Source organism: Panthera leo, chromosome B1, assembly GCF_018350215.1.
Source record: "Panthera leo isolate Ple1 chromosome B1, P.leo_Ple1_pat1.1, whole genome shotgun sequence".
Lineage (NCBI taxonomy): Eukaryota > Metazoa > Chordata > Mammalia > Carnivora > Felidae > Panthera > Panthera leo.
In genome coordinates this window covers 42,612,696-42,618,940 of record NC_056682.1, presented here as the reverse complement: position 1 = coordinate 42,618,940, position 6,245 = coordinate 42,612,696, and positions in this window count along the sequence as shown.

Below are 6,245 nucleotides of genomic sequence, written 5' to 3'. Positions count from 1 at the left end.
CAGAATCCAAAGCAGGCTCCAGGCTCTGCGGTGTCAGCACAAAGCCCCATGCGGGGCTCAAACTCACAGACCGTGAGATCATGACCTGAGCTGAAGTCGGACGCTCAACCAACTGAGCCTCCCAGGCGCCCCAGTTAGAAAATGAATTTAAAGGAGATTACTATCTATAAAAATATACCATAGAACAATTTTCAAGACTTCCATAGTGAACGCTAACCAAAAAACTTTTAGACAACTTGAACAAATAACTACATTTATGGAGTTATATTTATAGTCATAAATTACATGACTCAACATAAGATAAAATTTCTTTGCAAATTGACCTAAAGATTCAATGCAATGAGAATCAATAACCAAGGAGGTTTTGATTCTAGTTTCAAAAAATAAAATGCAGAGGATCTGGAATAGCCAAAAAAATCCATTAAAAAATATTTATTTCAGGGGCAGCTGGGTGGCTCAGTCGGTTAAGCACCCAACTTCACTCAGGTCATGATCTCACAGTTCGTGGGTTCCAGCCCCGGGTCAAGCTCTGTGCTGACAGCTCAGAGCCTAGAGTCTGCTTTAGATTGTGTGTCTCCATCTCTCTGCCCCTCACCTGCTCACGTTCTGTCTCTCTCTCTCTCTCTCTCTCTCTCAAAAATAAACAAACATTAAAAAAAATTTTAAAAAAAGGGGGCGCCTGGGTGGCTCAGTTGGTTAAGCATCTGACTTCAGCTCAGGTCATGATGTCACAATCTGTGAGTTTGAGCCCCATATCAGGCTCTGTGCTGACAACTCGGAGCCTGGAGCCTGCTTTGGATTCTGTGTCTCCCTCTCTTTCTGCCCATCCCCTGCTCATGCTCTGTCTCAAAAATAAATAAAAACATTTAAAACATTAAAAAAAAATAAACAAACACTAAAAAAAACTTAAAAAAAATTTTATTTCAACTAATGGTGTTGGAACAACAGAATATTTATATACAAAAAAATTTAAAAGAAAGGAAAAGGTTTTTACTAAATAATATAAAAATTAATTGAAGGTGAATCATGAAATAAAATGCAAAATCTATAAAATTTTCTAGCAGAAAACAAACTGTCTTCCTGAACTTGGTGTAAGCAAAGTTTTCTTAAGCATAACACTGAAATGTCCCAAATATGTAAAAATAAGTTGATATATTAATCTTTAAAATTAAACATTCTTTATCAAATACATCATTAAGGAAGTAAAAACAAAACCAAAACAAAACAAAACAGAGATTGGAAAAATATTCTTAGTATACATACTTGAAATAGTATTTGTATCCAGAATCAATCAACAGCTCATACTAGTCAGTAATAAAAAGAAAATCAAATTAAAAAAAAAAAAAAAGCTTTCCAAGTCTTGAATAGGCACATCAGAAAAGATATGTGAATAGCAGTTATTATAATAAGGAAAATACAAATTGAATCCACATGTGATATCACTTACATCTACTAAAATAGCAAAGAAAATGTTGCTGAGAATGTGAAGCAACAACAAATTTCATTATGCTGATGAAAATGGAAATTGGAAAACCACCTTGGAAAACTATGTAGCAGTTTCTAATAAGTTATTACATAACAATTCCACCCTTATCCAAATACCTAAGAAAAATGTACTCAAATGTCTACACAAAGATTTAGACCAATGTTCATAGAAGCTTTACTCATACATGTCAAAAGCTGGAAACAAATTAAATGTTTATTGATGGTTTAAGGAGAATGGTTAAACAACAAAATTGGTATGCTTATGTAATGAAAAGAAGAAAAACATTTTTAATAATGCAACATGGACGAATCCCCAAAACACTATGTTGTGTGAAAGAAGCCAGAACCCTAAGCATACATATTGTATGATTCCATTTGTATTAAGACCAGACCCAACTAATCTATGGTGATAAAAATCAAAATAGTGGCTGACTCTGGGTGAGAGGGGATTGAAAAGAGGCAAAGGGAACATTCTGAATGATGTAAATGTTTTCTATCTTAATCTATGTGATAATAAATTTTATTAATCTTGTGTGACATCTATTTGTTCTGTCACTGGCTCCTTGAGTGCCAGCACCACCCCGCCCTTGCTTGTTTTGAACTTTTATGTAGCTACTTCCCTTTTCTGGGTACCCATCCTCAACATATGTATTGAAGTAATAAATCTCATGATGACTTCCGTATTTTGTCCCTTTCCTCTTTTCCACGCTGATTCTGCTACATTCAAATTATCTAATGTGAATGCTTCCAGGGCACTACAAACTACCCCACCCATGAGTCTCAATAAAGGTATTTTCCCATTGCCCATAGAACATTCCTCCGCTTCTTCTTATGATCAAACTTTGGGCTCTTGGTGACTTTGGGTGGCCATCTGAGCCTACTGTGCCTCCCTTTTTAGAACCTGTGAATATAGTAAATCCTTTAATTTTACATGCTTTTCAGAGTGATTTCACTGCCACGCTGGAAATTATCCTTAAAGAACCCACAAGGGGGCGTCTCTCTTCCATTTACAACATGACTCTAACAAAATTTATGTAGTTTCCTGTATATGAATTATATGAAGTCCTGTTTCCATATGAAATTAAATATTGAAAAAAATAGCGGTCAAGTGTGCTTACAGACTTTAATGCGAGTAACTGTTATTTCATTCATAACTTTATTTACAATTATGTAACAACCATATCTCACTTTTTTGTAATTTTTTTTTTTTTTTATGTAACAACATCTCTTACTTTTTTGAGAATAATGCGTTATTTTTCCAAAATCATGAGATGGATGAATAGTCTTTCTTTTAAAATAATTTATGCATTGTGGATGATACACTTCCCTCTCAGGCAGCCATTAGCTGAATCCCAGAAATTTTATCATTTTTTAAACCATTATTCAAGTAAAAATAGTTTCTAGTTTCTATTTTGATGGTGATTTTGACCAATGAATTATATAAACCTATGTCTTAATTTTCAAACATACAGAGATTTCCCAGTGAACTTTTGGTTATTTACTTGTCTTATTTTACCTGGGTTAAAAAATATTTTCTGTAGGATTTAATCTTATAAAAATTTTCAGATTTGATTATCGGACTGCACATACCTATATGGTAAATTTTTGTAAATTTTCCAGTGTACTTGTAAACAATATGTATTTTGAAATTGATGAGCTTGATAATCTATATATCTTAATTAGATCAAGTTCATTAATCTTGATTAATCTTAATTAAGTTCATTAACGTTTTTAAAATTTCTTATGTATTTAGTGATTTGGGACTAGCTGTTCTGTTAGTGAGATTTTAAATAAAAACAAAAAAATTGCAGTCTAATTGTGGGTATGTGTCTGTGTCTTTTGTGTTCCATCTACATCAGTTTTTGCTTTACACGGTTTGAGGTTATGTTGTTTAATGTATAGAAAATTTAATATCGTCGTATCTTCCTGGTAAGTTAAACACTTTGTGTTATGAAGTATTCCCCTTTTATCTTTGTGATAATTTGTTTTATGTCAATTTGGCTTAGCTATAGTACCCACTTATTCAGTTAAACACTAATCACAGTTGTCTTGAAGATATTTTGTAGATTATTTAATACCTATACTTAGTTTGCATTAAGTAATAGAAATTAAGTGGGATAATTTGAGTGGGCTTCATCTAATCAGTTGAAAGACCTTAAGAGCAAAAACCTAAGTTTTTCTAAAAAAGAAATTTTTCCAGTAAACTGCAACATTAGATCCCGTCAGAGTTTCCAGTTTTCTAGCTTGCCCTCCAGATTTCAGATTTCCTAGCCCCAACAATCACGAGAGCCCATTTCTTGATATCTGTTTATCTATCTATCTATCTATCTATCTATCTATCATCTATCTATCCATCTGTCTATCCATCTATTTATCTATCTCCTTATTGGATCTGTTACTCTGGAGAACGCTGATACAATAAAATACTATTTGCCTCACAGTCTGCACTACTTCTTATTTATACAGCTATGTTAGAGGGACAGAAATATCCTGAATCACCTTAATTTCTTTTGGGGGTTATATGAGCATTTTCCCATAAGATAATAATAAATGTCAAATTAGTTACCATGAACAGTTTTAAGAAAATTCCTGACACAAGTGAGTGGTCAGGAAAATTTGGATATTATTTTTTAAATTTTATTTATTTTATTTTTTATTTTTTTAAGTTTATTTATATATTTTGAGAGAGAAAGTATGAGAGGGGGAGTGGCAGGAAGAGAAGGGGAGACAGAGAATCCCAGGCAGGCCCTGCACTGTCAGTGTAGTACATGATGTGGGGCTCGAACTCACAAACCACGAGATCACAAGCAGAGCATAAGTCAGATGGTTAACTGAATAAGCCACCCAGTCACCCCTGGATATTATTAATGTAAACCAAAAACAGTGGAAAACATAATCACCAAAATATTAATGGTAAATGCCAGTGGATATTGGCATTTCAATAATTTTCTTCATTCTTCTTATATGTTCTAGGTCACTTAACTTTTTTTTTTTTAGCTGAAACCTCTTTTACTTTTAAAACAAAGCTACTCTCTACATAGACTAGCATAACATAATAATAAAAAGGAACTTGGATTAGTATATACGGTAGCATGTTGTGAGGGAACAAATTTGTTTATCATCGTCCTGGATAAAAGTTCTTTTGCAGGTTTATTCATAATAGTTCTTTTTTTATTATTATTTATAATAGTTCTGGCATTGTGCTCAGTGAAAAGAAAAATGGGATTTCCAGATGTAGATGATCACCAGGCAATTGGAAATGTACTTTATAGCTATGGCGATAACCCAGGCAGTACAATCACTACATACAAGAGTTCAGCCAAGTCATCAAACAAGTGATATATGCAAGGCAGTCAGATTCGTATCCGTCAGAGCTGGGAGGTTATGGAGCAAAAAGCTGAGTTTTGACTTTCAGGAGCTTTCTTTCACAATGACCTGGCCACAGGTAAAAAGATAAAGGAAAAGATAAAGAATCGATAGAGGATAGTACGATTAAGATGCTTTTCTGACCCCTTGTGAAAAGGGATTTTCAATGAGATGTGGTTATTGCTGAAGAAAAATCAAGATAAATGAGGACTGAAAATGTTTCCAAAATATGAAAATATGAAAAGGGTTAAAATGTGAAGGTAGAGATAAGTAGGTAGAGAGAAAAGTAGGATGCTAAAATATTACTGTTTCTGGAGTCGAAGGTAAGATGGATTTAATAAACAAGCAGAGTCAAGAAGAAGTTGTATCAAACCATGCTTCTTAAAAAACATCAAGCCTCAGAAAATTTTCTGAGATAGAATTATCTAAAACTTCATTACATGTATCTGTCTTGACTCACCGATGGAAAACAAATCCAGGTAAAAAGAGTGAAAAATCATAGGAATAAACACACATTCTCCAATTCCTAAAATTGTTTTGGTTATGTTTGCCTTCCATGTAGTTATGATAATCCAACACGATATTCTTATTTGTGTTTTTGCCTTGGGCCTGGTTTCAAAAATATCAGCCTCATGGATTATTCATTCTGAAGCCATGTGTTTTCCTGTGTAATTTTAGTTTCAATTTCCCTTAGTTTTTTTTTTTTGTTTTTTTTTTTTTTAATTTTTTTTTCAACATTTTTTATTTATTTTTGGGACAGAGAGAGACAGAGCATGAACGGGGGAGGGGCAGAGAGAGAGGGAGACACAGAATCGGAAACAGGCTCCAGGCTCCGAGCCATCAGCCCAGAGCCTGACGCGGGGCTCGAACTCACGGACCGCGAGATCGTGACCTGGCTGAAGTCGGACGCTTAACCGACTGCGCCACCCAGGCGCCCCTCCCTTAGTTTTATTATAAGGAGAACATATTCTTGTAAAACTACATGTTAAAAAAGAAAAAAAAAAAGAATCCATGATTCAAGGGAAAGAATAGTGTAAGAAATATTCTAGAATGCAGAGTCATGTACCAGGAAGTTATTTCAAGTACTCATAAGCTGGATGACAAAACTGCATTCTTACAATGCACTGCACACTAACTCCTCATTTCTCCTTTTGATCATCATAAGGAACAATACAGTTTCTCCTTTTCCTTCAGCTTTATTAGTGAGATCAAACAATGCCTGTAAGTGACCACAGAACTACATGCACCCCAAAGAACTTGCCAAATGCAGTTTTAATTTGCATTTTGGAAGAAACATTTTCAGGATGTTTTATCCTTTATTCAAACTTTTAACATATTACAAACTCTCCAAATGTGAAGTACTATTGCTTCAACAGTCCTTAGCAGTCAAATAT